A 17594-nucleotide genomic window follows, 5' to 3' on the forward strand; every position below is an offset into this window, starting at 1 on the left:
CATTCCACTTAATTCTACCATCAAGTATTGTCTGCAGGAGATCGCCTGAAGACACCCCCTTGCGCATTTTTTCTTATGATTTGATTTATTTATATTTATTCTGTATTATCTGATTTGTAATGATGTGAGAAAAAGCCTTTATATAACTTCGTAACTATTTATTTTAAAAACAATAGTGTTATTTTCCGAAACAGTTTATATTACGACCAATCGCCTTAAGTAATATTATTCAGGTAACGATATACTAGTATTTTCATTTATTAAATTAGCAACTTAAAAAACAAAATCAGACCACTATTTTGTCATTTCTATTTAAATCCCTCAGTAATTACTTAGTATGACCACGAAAAGTAATACTATCTTATCTTATGTACGGGATTAGATAGTAATTAATCTATAAACAACTCAATTATGTTTATTTTAATTAAGTGCACGTTTCAGATACCAACTTACAATTTTCGCACGTACTAAACTTATGCCTAGAAATCATAATAACATTATCGATTTTGATGCGATAATTTTTGGGTGTACCTACGGATATTCTTATCACACAGCTCCCGAATACAATATCAATGTTAAATACGCGCCTAAACACTCTTAGTCACTCGTGAATAGTTGACGTGTTTGCACGTCACAAAGAATTACTTCATAATGTGGTAAGTTGAACAAAATATACAATTATTAACTAGTTACTTACATGTATTTATAAACATTGAAACGGTATGCGTTATCATCTGTCAAGCAGCTGTATTATGTTATCTAAGATATCAAGATATTTCTCGTGCACCGCAAAACAAAAGAAATATCTGCACAGAATTGATATTGCATCTCGTTCGCTCTTATTGCAAATACCTGTTTTACCGTTACTTCTGTACGTGGCCTTAAAGACGGTTGGTTTCACAATGAAACAGCATCCACCTTGATATTCTATTTTCTCAGGGAACGACTAACCTCAAGAAATAATTTATTATGTGTTTATACAATTGTTTTAATAACATCTGTACACATCAATCATACATTCACAAACTTAGTTTTGCAAACGATTTCATTCACATGAATTAATTTTGCCGCAATAAATAGTTGCCTATTATGTTAAAACAAGTTCCGTTGCTGCGTAAAAGAAAAAACACCAAATAAACCAACATGTGTGCTTTTGAAACAATACCACAATGAGGACCATTCCGAATGCGATTTTTGACATGATTTAACATAGACTAGACTTTATGTGTAAATAAACAATTATCTCTGTAGGCAGATTCAGTAAGTGTGAATTTTATACACAGGTAGTGTTCATTTCCTTTTTGGTTGTTATCAAAAGATATTATAATTTGACATTCGTCGATAGCCATTATTTATTACTGTTATCCGTAATCTGATAAAATACGTTAGTCATTTCATATAGGTACTTATTTTTCCTAGAAAGTAACAATCGTAACTAATATTTTTATTAAAATCTGTCTTCATTTATAGATAACATAATAAAGCTGTGTCGTGAACGAATCTTGAGTTTTTTTTCTTTTCTTCGTCTCGATACGTATGACCACCCAGGAGCTTCCAGCCATCTTTTTGAGTTCATGATTTATCCAGTGTCTCATATTTTTATAAGAGCTCGTTTGCACTCACTCCAATCCTCCACCACAGAACTTGCCTCACGACACTCTCACAGGATTGTTCTGTCCACTAGTACGTCGGCTTGCTAAGCCTTGAAGTTAATTTGCCAAAATTGGTGTCAATTGACTCAAGGCGTGGCGGAAAAACGGACGCCACTCCACCGGAAGGGCGTGAAAATCAATATATACTCTGTGGTCTAAAATGTAATCGCTATTAACCTCACAAAGTTTTCTAGAATCGTGACTAATTTTAATTATTTCTTATAAACTACAAGTAGGGCAGCCCTGTTTTGTCACGAAGGTAAAAATTTGTTATTTTATGTGTCATCGACGGTGTGTGTTTACTGACTCTTGTGTCACTTATTTGGTTAGTCAGAAATAGAGGGCAAGGTAGTCAAACCAACGATTTGGGTTATAGGTTAGGCATCATAAGACAAACCAAGGATAGACAGATAGAGTTTTTGATCCGATCCGGGACTCTGCACTGGACCTCGTGATAATAAGCTAACAACTCGGCTAACGAGGTATTTTGATTTGACTCCATTATTATAATGTTAATGATGTTAATCAATCAACGGCAGGGGCAATTTGGAATTTTCTCTGGGCTGGTCAGGTGGGAGGCTTAGTCTGTGGCTAGTTACCAACCTGCTGAGGGTAGACATGCGGCAAAGCGATTTAGCGTTCCGGTACTATGTTGCGTAGAAACCAATTAGGGGCATGGGTTTAATATAACTGCCATACCCCTAACAGGTTTGTCAACATCCTAGCCTACATCATCACGTACAGTGGCGTGCAAAGAGGGTATGCACATGTTATGCAAATTATATAAAAAGAAGAAAATCTCCCGTACGCGTTATAAAAAAGCTTAAGGATAGGCATTGTAAGAGTTATAAAAAACCTACCCTTAAGTATTTATAACTCGTACTGGAGATTTTCTTCATTTTATATAATCTGCATACCCTGTGCATACCCTCTATGCACGCCACTGATCACGTACCATTTTAGTTTTTGATTAGGATCTGACGAATGCTTGAAATGTACACCTTTTGCTAAGTGATGTCGCAATCTAAGGTGAAGAGAGATTGCCAACGCAAATGCTTATTCACACTTGGTTTAGAAGAATATTATAGATGAAGAATGGTGGGTAACACAAAGCCGGACGGGCCATTATACGTATCCAGCGTGTAACCAGGGGAAATTATCCACGTAACAGTGCAGACCTTTCTTGTCTCTGACAGTTTAAAGACTGAAAAGGTAAAGCGGAGCTAAATCTAATTGTAGGTATCTGAGCAAATTACATCCATTTAAATTAAATATTATTTTAAAATTTTATATCCGTAAAAAAAGTATATATTTATAATCCGCGCCATTCAATAAATGATTTGTAAACACAGCAGAAGTGGTGGCTCCTTAAATATATATCTCCGCTGGTTTTTTAAATAATCTAATGAGAAGTAACGATCAAAGACAACTTATTACAAGTACATTATATCTTATCATTAATAGGCAACTGGAATTATCGGATTTCCCGCATGATGAGCGGGCGGGAAAACTCATGCGGTGGTTTTACAGCCACTTCCAAGTTTACAAATACGTGGAAAAAAAGTATTCAACGCTAGAAATAATTATTTTCTGGTTTTGGTCAAAAGGAAATACACTCTAGGTAGCTTTATACAGAGCTTCTCAAATTTTTATTACAAATTTGTAGTATATAAATTTGTGTGGTAATTTGTAAATGTATAAGTTTTAAATTTATATATATGTTCATATGAGTGTAAACATAAGCTTGTTTATATATACCAGCGAACAGAATATATAGGTAGACACCTAAATAAACATAAATGTACGTGTGACGTCCCTTGCCTTGTAATTTTAGTATAATAGCGGCTAATTATTTTTTACGGTTTTATTTATTAATTTGTTGTTTGTAGTTCATTTGGACCTTGCAAAATAATATTTATTTTTAAATAAACAAACTTTTTTTTAAGTTTATATATATGAAATCATACTTATAAAAGTAAACTAAGCATATTTGCTCTCCACAAACTCTAATTTATTTTTTGTACAGTAGGTAGGCGTACTTGATTGTATCCAACAGCGTGATTTATATTATTTATTGATTTTTGCTTCATTTTTTATGATATCAGATTACGTCCGCATCGATAAGATAAAATGTGGCAGATAAAATCACAGCATACCTCAAGCCCCACACACATTAAACAATACACATAAATGAACACTACACATTTTGCAAACGATGACTTTTACTTAAATAACGGCTAATCTTACGAAAAAGTTGGTCTTATAGAGGCTTCACAAATGTCGAAAATCTATACATACATACATTGACTAGGGTCGACTACGAGTCGAGTAATAATTGTCCCCTTTGGTCGTTAATCAGCTTAATTCCACACTACCCTTCCCTATACACCCTGACCATCTTTTTATTGAAGCCCTATTACGACATTTTACCCTTTATTTTATTACAGAGTAAAAATATTCAAACAGTGTTGAGTGAGGAAAGTGCCACTGCTTCCAGTACCAAGATACTTACAAACCCACTCAGTGGTATTCCTAGAGCAAGCCAAGTTAATTACAGGACTAATTTGACTCATTATGATCTCTAAAGCGCAGTTCTTGTTGTACTTACTAAAATTCGAAAACAGTACGATTATGATCAAGACGCGAATTACAATAGGAAATTTATTTTACGATTTATAATTTCCAAGTTCGAATCCCAGCACACACCTTTAACTTTTCTAAATTATGTGCGTTTTAAGTATTTCAAATATCAATTGCTTTAACGGTGAAGGACATCGCCGTGAGGTAAACCTGCATACCTGGGAGTTCTCCATAAAGTTCTCAAAGGTGTGCTAAGTCCACCAATCCGCACTGGGCCTGCGTGGTGGACTACGGCCTAAACCCTTCTCATTATGGGAAGAGACCTGTAGTGTCCTTTGTAATCCTGACAATAAATCATCTGAAACCTTTAGTCCTAAGCATTAGTATATATGCGTCTTATGATTTTTAAACTAAGCTGTCCTTAATTATTTAACTTGACTTATGTTTTTCATACCAATATTTATTCTACTGGTGTATAATAATTTAATACTAATTAATAATATTTAAAATATTATATTATTCATATTTATTTATTATATTGTTTTGCATAGACATATAAATCAATAAGTGAACTCATACAGTAAACTCATGAATAAGAACCGAACTTGTTTGAGAATATTCAGGCTTCTATACCTTTTAGGTAACCTTTTTAGTACAAAAACGACAGATAAATGTACCCATCCCTATAAAACAAATTTAGCTCTTTAATAACTTATCTGTATTTTAACTATGTCTTTTAAAGCCTTTATGTCACAAGATTTTTTATGTAGTTAGTATTCTTACCAATTCAAAGTTAAATTTGGAAAAAGTATCCTCACATAACGTACATAAATAAACAACAACTTATACTCTTCCCCTATGTATTTCTCATATCACTCATAACCATTTTAACTTTTAATCGGATCGAGCCACTATTCTCTCTGACGCTTCTTAAAATCGAGCGGAGACTGCAAAGTTGAACACTATTAATCAACTTTCTGGTTTATCAACTACAGATTTTCATATTATAAGTTTCAGATTTTAGTTGTAAGTACGACAGTTTCATAATCTACGATTTCGATCATATTCGAGGATATTTCAATTCTGGAGCCAAAGAACGCCCATTGATGGACATAGGTTTTGATTCTATTACTCGATCTATATTCTTCTATAATTATTTTAGTAAGTAAGAAAAGCGGGCTAGAAACTAAGAATTTGAAACAATAGATATTTAATGAAATTTCATCGTTCTTGTTTTCTTTTTCAGCTTATCCTGTGTCTGCGGTTTGCTTTGCAAAATCATCAGTTTCATCATATCCCTCCTGTTTATAGTAGGTTTAGTGCTACTAATATTATGGCTAACAGGAATCCTCTTCGGTAAACCGGTAAGTTAAACTATCATAATTTAATTAGATAGTAACTTATCTTAGTGGCGAGTTTTTTTTTTTATTATTCCACTATAAGTTAGCAGTTGACTGAAAGTCTAATATGGTAGTGGGCTAACCTGTTAGGGAGTATGTTAGACATACTCCTAATCGATTTCTACGCGACATCGCTACGAGGCACGCCTCTGTCGGTAGAGTGGTAACTGGCCACGACCAAAGCCTTCCACCAGACCAGACCAGACCAGAGAAAGTTTAGAAATTATAAATTCCCTATTAAATATTTTCTATATATAATTCTATTTCCCAAATTGCCCCTGCCGGGTATCGAACCCGGGACCTCCTACTTAAATTCTAAGCGCTCACCGTTGCGCCAGTTTTCGTAGTACTGAGTGAATGGCAATAAGACAAAAAATGGCTCTCCATCGTTTCTATCGACCGTTATAGTTGAACTATGAAGTATCCTTTTCCATCAGATCCTTCTGCGGATCTTCTCATTCATCACGTAATGATGAAAGCTCCAAGCTTAGCAGCCCTTTGCAATGTACAATCGTTTATTGTTTCACGAACCAGCCTGCGTTATGAAACGTAAGGTGGTTGTTTAAAAAAACCACTGCCAATAAAAGTCCAAATAGGTTCTTATGTTATTGTACTTTTTTTAAGGACTCTACTCCTACTCATGCAAACTACGAGTCGATACGCAGCATACTACATGCAGGAGGGGGAGGTAATTGACAGGAAGTTGCAAGAGAAAATAGCTTAAGTAATTATAGGCTGAGATCCAATGGGAGTTTTTTGGGAGGTGATTGAAATATATTGTTTTTTTTTTAATTTGCTATGTCTGCATACATTCTGGAGCGATATGTTTTATACCCAATTAATTAAAGATAAAGACTTTTACAATACTTATAACCATTAATAAATAGTGACTCAGACGTTAAAATTTTAATACAGAATTGTAATATCTTATTATATTTCTTAGAAATTTGAAATATCATGAATATGTTTGTGAGTGATCAGGCATTCACAAACAGGTTCAGGTAGGATGAAATAGCTTGAACTTATTAGAATAACACCGAGTAGCACCTAGGTAGGTATAACTAGTAATGTACCGGAGAATATATTAAATCCCATAAATATAAGACAGAAATGAAAACTTATTAAAACATAATGAAATAACTGTGTATCTTTTGATAAAAAAAAACATATTAAGAAACTGGCGATTTTGCCGGTATACATCTTCTTTAATCAAACACGTCCTCATAATTTCCTGCTGGTTTTCAGAACATTAGGTAGTATTAAATAATTTATTAGAGCGTTAGATGGTACGTATGTCACGTGAACGTGAAAATGGATTTGAAAAGTTCTTTTTATTATATTGAAAAAAATATATTAATTAAATGACTACGTGTTATTTTAATCTTCTTATTCCATTGGACAAGTGTCCAGGGCTATGACTTCCTATTGCATTCAAAACCAACCTTAACTGAGCTCTAAATATTATATCCTAGTCTATAATATAACTTTATAATAATTTATTTACTTCATAATAAAATGTACATAATATAATATTGTATAATTAGAGGTGACACAGTATGAAAGTCAAGGACTCGTATTCACAATCGCAAATAGGAAGTTTCTAAGAAAGTAACCACCCCTTTTGTTCAACTTTTGAAAAAACTGATTGTTTACACCATCTCTGTTCGTTTAAATGCACTGACTCTATAGATAAAATTGTAAGTTCGAGTGTGATAAAGTCACCAAATAAATTATAAATATACAAATTCAAAATGCGATCAATCAATGATTTATTAATATTTGTACCTAAGTAAATTAAGAATCACTTATCTATAGCTTGTACGTGCACCTTAATGATACGTTGATGACCTTTAATAATGTAATTTAGTCAGAGAAAGTAATAATCACTCAAACAATTTATTATATTATTATTTATATCTTCTTCTCTTTGAATTGAAGTATTTTAGACAAAATATTTTTATTCAATAAAATATAAGAGTGAATGTGTTGTAAATATTTTTAAATAAAACATATTGTTATGGTTATAAAAGTTTATTTGCATTACATTTTAATGTTTATTTATTTATTTATTCATAAGACACACCAGCAATTAATTGTAACTATATTCATAAAAAAAAAAATTATGTGTTAGAATTTTCGAATTCGGTTTAGTGCCATTACTATAATCAATTAAAGGTGTATAAAGCATTATCGTGGTTATCTTCGGTCACAATTTAAAAAAAATATTTAAAAACTTAAACTTAACTTAACTTAAGTATTTAACTAAACATTATTGAAAATAAAAATGTAAATATGAATTAAGATATTATAACAGATTGATTAGTAATATTAAATTAAAATTAATTTTGAAAACAGTATTATAAGATATACTGATTTTAAGGCTCACATACCATTACCAGAAACATCAGTGAGCAAAAGCTATATAAAATGTATATTAAAGCAAATAAACCTACACCTTGAATATATTGGTCCTTTTTAAATTGAAGCAGAGAACTTGGTGTAAAGAGAAACTAATTTTCTTTTTTTTTTTTAATTTCAAGTCTGTGTGTTCGTAGTGACTTTAAGACCGATTTGGAAATCAGATTCTACCGATAAGAATCCAGAAGCTCTAAATTTGCTCTTTTTCAACATTAACAATTTTACATTGTGAAATTTCATTTATTTCAAGTAGGCATAGGTATGTTTGAAACGTAAAGTCTTTCTTTAGTCCCTTTTGTAGTGACTCTACCACCGGTACAGAAGGCTGATTGTACCAAAAAAGCCGGCAATAATGGAGGTTGTTTTGTTTATATGCTCTGTGATCGAGTTTGTAGGACTCTGCAACCAAAGAAGAATAAAAACACTATATCATAGAGTTGTTATTCTATTTAGCCTACTCATAAAGTCAACTGTCAAAATAACTAAAAATGTTAAAATATCTTTCATCTTAGGTCCGAGATCTGATGATCTATCTATAATATCGAAAATTAAAATATTTTCAGAAGAGACTGCGTAGTGCAAAGATTAATTTTATAAGATTTCATCTTGGTATTTATTGATAAGCAGAGATATTATATTCATTATAAGGTCAGAATTAGCGACGACATATTTAACTCACTACTTTTACATTCAGGTGTTTAATATATTATGCCCTTATTCAGGTACTACGTTCTTATTTTAAAAGATGATATGAATATTATGACAAGAATTAAATAAAAGTTATTCAGCGCCTATGCGGACATTATGTGGTAGGTATGATTTAAGATACCTTATATATGTCATTTACTATATTAGTGATATACCTGTGAGAGGGTTGTTTTTTAGTTATATGACGGCCGAGTTGCGCAGTGGGCTGGACCCTGCTTTCTGAGTCCAAGGTCGTGAGTTCGATTCCCACAACTGGAAAATGTTTGTGTGATGAACATGAATGTTTTTCAGTGTCTGGGTTTATCTGTATATTATAAGTATTCATGTGTATTATATTCATAAAAAAATATTCATCAGCTATCTTAGTACCCATAATAAAAGCTACGCTTACTTTAGGGCTAGATGGCAATGTGGTGTTGTCGTAGTATATTTATTAGCTGACCCGGGCGACTTCGTCAGCGAATGAGTCGACATAAAAAATAGTCGTATGTCCAATATAAATGAATCCTAGCTAGATCGATTTATCGCCCCCGAAACCCCCTGTATACTAAATTTCATGAAAATCGTTGGAGCAGATTCCGAGATTCCAATTATATATATATATATATATATATATATATATATATATATAAGAAGAAGAAGAATTGCTCTTTTAAAGATATAAGATATATATTGAATATTACAAAAAAGTTCATTACAACGATTACTCATCAGTTACAGATTATTTCAATTTTCAGCTGTATTTGCGGTCTAATATGTCACCTGTTAAGTCTTATCATTACTGTACTATTTATAACTATCTTTCTGATATTATTATTATGGACCGCCGATTTTTTAATTGGTAAGTACTAACAAACTAGTTTTTACTATGAAATAGTTTTTAATATAAAAATATGCATATACAAACACATAAACTTAAAATTCCACATATACGGCTGCAAGATTTAACGCTCTCATCTATGATTATCATCATCATAAAACATAGCGAAGTATAATGTTTAAAAAAATGAGTTGCTAGATTATTACCACGACCATGTGATAATATGCGTTAGAGCACATCAAACCGTACTGGAGCAGCAATCCAGTTGGCGCTGCGGTTAGGGCTAGGGTTTCAAGTGTCCCGGGTTTGAACCCCGGAACGGGAAATATGGGACGTTACCACTCTACCGACAAATAATCTCTGTTAAGCGATCTCGCATTCCGATATAATGTCGCATAGAAACCGACAAGGGATATGGATTTAATATAACTGCCATATCCCTAACAGGTTAGCCCGTTACCAGCTTAGACTGACATCAGACATCATCACATACCAGCAAGTGAATTAGCCCCAACACGACTAGCATGGGCAGAAGAAAATTTTCTCCCCGGGGAAAGGATAAAATGTATCTTCTCCCACACAGCTTTATCAGCTCTCAGAGCACCCGCGCACAAGTGGAATTAAATAACGGGAGCAAACTTCGCCAATCCCGTGCTTTGGCAGGTGGACACGTTAATTATATTCTTTTTCAGGTGACATAATCGGGGATATAATTATTGTCTCCTACCCGTACTATAATTGCTGGAGATATAATTCTGTATATAATATAATCTTTTATAATACCACAGCCCACTCACCACTACACGGGGAGGTCGACAGGACCTCGTTACAAAGTTCTTTCAAGGCGCAGGCATAAAAGCTACAGCATTCATACATGTTACCAGTGGCGTGCATAGAGGGTATGCACAGGGTATGCAGATGATATAAAACGAAGAAAAGCTCCCGTACGAGTTATAAATACTCAAGGGAAGGCTTTCTATAACTCTTGCAATGCCTATTCATAAGTTATTAATAACTCTTACTGGAGATTTTCTATAGTTTATATCATCTGCAAACCCTGTGCATACCCTCTATGCACGCCACTGCATGTTACTAATTTCTTTTTTTCAGATTTCGCTTCATACAGTCCCTATGTCATCTACTTAGCAACAGACTTTACAGATAAAAGGAGACCGGGATAAAACATCCCCATATAAGCGTCCAACTTTAGTGGTTACGATAAAATCTGGTTAGATACTTTGACTATAATTCAGAGAAAAATGCATAATTTACTCAGGTAAAATTGAAGCCTAAAATTATTTTCTACCAAAGGTTAGGTAAGGTAATTTAAAATCAAAATGAGGTTATTAAAATAGTGTTTAAATAGAAATGGCGTATGATTAAACCAAAGGATACGAGATGAAAGTTCAAAAATCCTTGCTTAGTATAAAATATGTGAAAGTGTTTTAGATTTGTTTTCTTGTCCTTCCTTCACGCACTTGCCAAGCAACCAAGCGAGAGATTTTTTTGGCAGAGAGCTAATTAAAAAGACGGGGAGTAGGTACCATAGGCTACTTTTTATCCCAGTAAAACAAACGGGATTTGTAAAAAACGGTCATAAATGCGGACGACGTTCTTCGTCTTCGCACAAACTGATAATAAATAAATTATATACTCATATACTCATAATTCAAAAAGACTGTTTATAATTTTATTTACCAGTGATCGGAAGAGGTAGAGTATCCTTTACTTATCTTAGAGGAACAGCGTGGAAAAGTTGAGATTTTCTTACGACTACGTTGACATTTTATAACGGATCTTTTGGTACATTGCAAAGGTGCAAAAAGAATCGAATTCGATTATTTAAAAAAAATCTAAATCAACGCGTAACAATACTCTTTGGTACAGATGAAGTTATTGTACGTCAGGTGTCATAAAAATGATTTAATTGCGATGTATCGAAATATAAACAGTTATCGAAACTTGCATAGTATTTTATTTTATTGTGGTTTAGAGGTTGAATTTTAAATATAACAAGGTAAGGAATTTTGCCTTTAATCCGAAAAGCAGTTGTATTTTTCGTTAATTAGACCATAACTCAATGTAAACTGAAAAATCATGATTAATTATATTATGTATAATTAATAATACTTATGGTATCTCTTCTTCAAGTTCCAACTTATTCGATTTATTCCTTTTATCCAACTTAATATATCATCCATAGTGTGTATAACGATAAATAACGTGCATAACGTGCACCCTGGACTTAATTAACCAATTACAATTTAGATTATTATTAAGCTTATTCCCCCCCAAGGATATTTTACAGAGAAAGCAAAATGTACTTATGTACAACTTTATTAGTTTCTTTTTAACTTTCATTAATAAATTTAGCCCACTTCTTCTTTTTAAAACAGGTTTAAATCCGTCGTTTTCAATCCGTCTATACATATTTTTTATATAAGTAATATATTTATTCGGGCATATCGGATTTTAGTTATTATTTAAAAGTTAGGTTTGAAGTGGTAATTGTTTGAAAATACTATAAAAGTCGAGGTAGAAATTGGAAGATAATTAATCCGGTGTGAATAAAACCACAAGTCTCCGCATACACCCTGTTATAAACCATAATCCATAATCGGCTTCTACACGACATCGTACCGGTACGCTAAATCGCTTGGCACGACACGTCTTTGTCCGTAGCGTGGCAACTAGCACGGCCTAAGAACCTCACACCAGACAATTAACTGAACAATCAATAATTTTAATGTTTTAATTACTAAAATCTGGTAACAATAACATTAACTACCACCTTATTATTTATTTGTCTTTATTCAGGTACTTACTCTGTGACTGCTACGTGCACATTTTTCAAGAGGATATAATGTACAAGGATCCGTACTTACCTAATAAAAACAAACTTTATTAAAAGTTCCAACGGTGATAGAATATTTACGCCAGTATTCGGAATATGTGGTAGATATACTATAAAAGTGATGATAAAGCCTCTTCTAGTCTCATCGAAATGCAAAACACATACATAGGAAAGTAGCTACCGAATTTAACATGGCTAAAGATGAAGAGCAGAGCTAAAGTGTTATTCATTTAAACACCTTTGTCGTTGCATTGAACCCAAAAATATAAGATTAGACTGACATACATTTGTAGTCATCATCGGCATCTCTTTTAAAGCAGCTCCAACTCTTTCTACTCCCAACCTCACGGCGCAGTGGTGAGCTCTTTGGTCTGATAAGTGGAAGGTTCTGTGTTCGAGCCCGCGAAGTATAATAATTTGCACTTTCTGAATTTTCTCCGGTCTGGTCTGGTAGAAAGCTCTTAAGCCGGGGCTGGTTACCACGATACCGATTTAGCGTTCCGGTGCGATGTCGTGTAGAAATTTGGTTAGCCCGTTACCATCTTAGACTGCATCACCACATGCTGATGAGATTGCAGTCATAGGCTTACTTGTAGGGAAAAGAAATCCTTTTGCAATCAAATGGATGCCTGACACTTTTAGGAGTTGGTTGCCACCTAGTTGGGGTGGGGCCTACACTCCGCCTGCAAGTTGTGGTTTCCACTTAGGACCTTTCGGCTCCAGCGTCCATTGGTCGTAAACGTGACTAACCCACTGCCACTTCAGCGTGCTAGCCCTAAGATATTGATTTCAAAATGGCATCTTTAAATTTCAAATTTCGTGCGAACTGGTTCTTATTATAAAATTTAAACATAAATACCTAACTCTACTATTTAGCTAAAAAAAATGGTGTTTGCTGGGTCTATCAATATTTTCATGATAAGCTCAGCTGTTCTTTAGTTTGCTAAAGTAACTAATATTTTTCTTTTTCAGTTTATTTATAAAATTATTATGTCAATTGAAGACGTGTTTGACAGTTTTAGCTTTTATTGCTGTAATTTTATTTTTAATTTTATGGACTATCAATTTAATTATTGGTTAGTATTAACGGACTACAGCTTATACTGTGTACTAAGGCAATTATATAAAATTGTGAAGGACCGGACCGATAAACAACGATTTTCGTGTGTAAATAAATTACAAAATATTGCTATATGCTATTTGGTAAATCGTTGTGAAAACCCCATCGAACAGGTGTTCAAATGACTAAAACAGACAGACTTGATATTTCATAATAGATACATAATTTCTGATGACATCAAAGTGTAAATATGCGTTTTAAATGTAAGTTAATCTAATATGTATTTATTGAACGGTGAACGATAACATCGTGAGGAAACCTGCATGCCTCGGAGTTCTCCATAATGTTTTCAAAGGTTTGTGAAGTCTACCAATACGCACTTAGCCGGCGTGGTGGACCGCAGCTATTTGACCCTGTTGTGGGCCGTTATAGATTAATAATGTTATTTATATTTATTTATTTAGACATGCTTGTTGCACGAAATCTCTTTTGAGATAAGTTGTCCTTGTGGACAACTCATCTCAAAAGATATTTCTTTCAGAAGCCCTCGATGAATATCTTCAAAAGTTGATAATAATGTTCCTTAGCCTCATTAAATCCCACCACACTTATCTCCTCTCACAGTACAGAGCGACATGGAACTAAAGCCCTACTTAATAGGCCTTAAGTTTAGATTGGCAGACACTTATTCTTAGTTCGATGTTGGTTTATTAATGCGGACCTTATACCGTTTTCTTTGCTCCCTAAACGATTATCACATGTAATTGATAATATCCAGAACCCACGGCTCAACGTGCTCTACAGGGCACGGGCTTGAACAACGTCGATCTTCTAGTTCCAAGCTGTTAGGCACTGTGAATGATGTGACCACCCTAATAAGTACTAAAATTTTTTTTGGGTGAACCGTGAATCGTCATATTCAAACAGCCTTGATCTTGAACAATAAAGACGACAGTGATTAACTCTTACTCATATTTAAATATGTATCGTATGTTATAGTATATATTAGTTTATTATTTTTATTTTTATTATTGTTAGTATTTTATGTGTGTAATCTTGATAAGTTTTAGTGTGTAATTGTTCGTAAGTATGTATATAATAATAATACACCCACCAATCGGTTTCCCTTGGTTTTTTTAATCCTAAGGTTGCCTGGAAGAGATCGCTACTAAGCGATAAGGCCGCCCTTTGTATCCTACTTTTTAATTTTAATTTTTTTGTGTCCATTGTTTTTGGTGTACAAATAAAGTGTTTAAATAAAAAATAAATAAAAATCGATACCAGGGTGACCCTCGTGATCCATGCTAACCACTACACCTACGACCTACTCTAAACAAATGTCTAACAGAGAATTTTAACTTGCTTTTCCTAGTACTTATCTAATTAAAGACAGATTAGTGGATTGAATGTTAATTCTAATTTAATCGTTCTATTATTTCAGATTATACTTCGAAGACACCTACGTGCGTAGTACCGTTGCCAAGCAAATGGTGGTGGTTTTTTTTTGGATAAAATATCGATCTGTGTTTACCTTCATTCCCAAAAACGTATAAAGGTAGCAGTGTGGAAAAAATATTATATATTTCATAACTTAAATCGAACTGTTTCAGTAGTGGTTCCGCGCGACTTCGTACTGCGCACATTATCAAACATGTAATTTTTCCCCAGTGGCACTAATGCCACAGCGTAGAACGGCGCAGTTGAAAGCGGAAAACCAATTATTGATGTCAGTTGTAGTATTTTCCGATTTTCTGTTTGATGACGATGTTGAAGTAGACATTTTTGTTTAAAAACAATGAACACAAAATAAAAATTGCAAGAGAAATCATAAATTTGTACATATCGGCTATTTAAACCAAGTTTGTTCGTATAATTAATGGGCAACTAATACCAATTCTACTGTTTTAATTTTTCTGTTTGCCAATGAGCTTTATGCGATGGTTCTGGCGTACCTGTGTGGGTTTTTATGGCTGTATAGGAACCAATCTTTGCCTTTCCTTTGCATTAATAGCCGCTAGCCCTCATGACAATACTGCTACCTCATATAATTCATAATAATTAGAACATTTCGCTACCGAAGTAGCTAAATGAGTTATTATACCTAATTCTCCTCATTCAGGTTCTGTGGATATGAATATCTTAACCATTTAACCAAACTTGGGCATTATGTGGTAAGTTTGGAGCTGTGTGTTACTTTATTTCACGACGCCCATACATCCAGTATACTGCTACTACAAACGACCTTTTTAGCTTTTGTAGCTAAACTAAATTGGGTTAGTATAAGGTCATCCCAACCTTATCAAAGCATCTGTATAAAAATATCCATATAAAGAGAAATTTTAAATAAATATAACTGCAAAAATACTTGACCACTAATTATCCGAGTGCTTGCCGAGAGAACTAAACTTGATATTAATACTAATTAAGTATCATTCTTCAGGATTGTTTATTGTCTGTGACGGTTCTATCTAGACAGGAAGTACATATTATAAATTCAATAAGTATTAATGTTTTAGTAGATAGTAATGTTATAAATGCAAAAAGTATCTCTGTTTATTTGTTTGTGTTTTACCTATGTTTGGCACAACAACTGTACCGATCTTAATAAAATTGGCACGGTAATAGCTTGCATTCTGGAGATTGATATAGAATACTTTTTATACCTGAAAATCAGCAAAATAACGGTGTTACCTATGCGTTACTTCGCTGCTTAATCGATTTTTATAAAATTTTGCGTGTATATATAGTATAGGTAGCATTCTGGAGACACAGAATCCTGTTTATCTCGGGAAAAGTTGCAAAAAAAAAGTATTCTTATGTTATTCCGTTTAATTATATCGTATATAGGGAGTCTAAAATAATGAGTCTAAATAATTAGCACATAATATGTATATCGATAAACTCACAAACCTGCATTCGAGTAGCATGGTGTGTTTATAGGACGTTCATAGGCCGAAAGTGTGTACGAAGAGGGCACACCATACGTGTGTGGGGGTGTGTGGTATCGATTTGATCAGTAGTTACTCAGCACTATTTACAGTTGTAATACGTTAGTAAGCCTAATAAAAGCCCTTTTAGATAGTAAAGTGTGTAAATTTCTATTTGTCTATCGGGAAGAAGCCGTTTAGAACATCAGCAGTTGTTTTTTTTCCAAAATCAGCATTTTACAATTTTAAAAACATTATTATCTAATGTCTTGCAAGGCCAAAAGCGCGGCGGCGCGGTCCATGTTTGCGTCCTCTTTTCGACCAATCACTAGACACGTACGTTTACGCAAGTCCTATGATTGGCTACACGCGTAACGCAAACATGAACGCCGATAAGGACGCAGGTTGGAAGCGGTGTGGCATTTGATTGCCTGGATAGTCTGGTGGACGCATTTAAATGAATAATAATATTCTTCCAGTTGTATTTGCAATCTGCTTTGTCAGATTATAAGTTGTGCTGTCACTATATGTTTTTTTGCGGCACTCACGATACTGGTGTTATGGTTTATCATGGTTTTTATAAATCGTAAGTATTAACAAAGTTGTACATTCCAGGCTATTTGGAAAGCGGAAATAAGCTCTTAATATATTACAGTAGGTAAAAAACTTTTCAGACAAAATCTTTTTTTGCAATATATAGGTAACTGCATAGTTTTCGTGGCGATTGGTGTCGGGGTCCCAAGATGTTGGTATGGTGGTCAACGGGGAAGAAAAACGACATCAAGCGAGTCGCTGGCAGCCGGTGGAAACAAGTGGCCCAGGATCGTAGATTTTGGAATTCCCTACAAAAGACCTATGCCCAGCAGTGGACGTTATTCGGTTTATATGATGATGATTTATTTATTTATTTATACTCTTTATTTGTACACAAATAAAAATACAGAATAAGAATAAAAAAAATGAAAAATAGTAGGCTAACTTGTTATGGCAACTGTATTTAAACCTTAACCTCTAATTCGAGGCATTGGACCGGTAATCACGTGGCACCGATACAGACGAAGACGTTCGTCTGCAAAAAGTATCTCTGTTTATTTGTTTGTGTAAGGTGGTGTCTAGTCACGGCCGAAGCCTCCAACCGGACAAAAGAAATTGAGACCAAAGTGCCGCTATGTTTA

The 17594-nt window shown here is 33.8% G+C and overlaps 1 long non-coding RNA gene across 1 annotated transcript; it reads left to right on the forward strand.

Annotated features, from left to right (window-relative positions):
* The first annotated feature begins 450 nt into the window (after window positions 1–450).
* Window positions 451–7007, forward strand: LOC120627125. Its single transcript, XR_005658890.1, has 3 exons — window positions 451–656; window positions 5479–5596; window positions 6257–7007. It is a non-coding gene; the product is annotated as an uncharacterized LOC120627125 (long non-coding RNA).
* Window positions 7008–17594: the final 10587 nt, after the last annotated feature.

The sequence above is a fragment of the Pararge aegeria genome, chromosome 10 (assembly GCF_905163445.1).
Source record: "Pararge aegeria chromosome 10, ilParAegt1.1, whole genome shotgun sequence".
NCBI lineage: Eukaryota > Metazoa > Arthropoda > Insecta > Lepidoptera > Nymphalidae > Pararge > Pararge aegeria.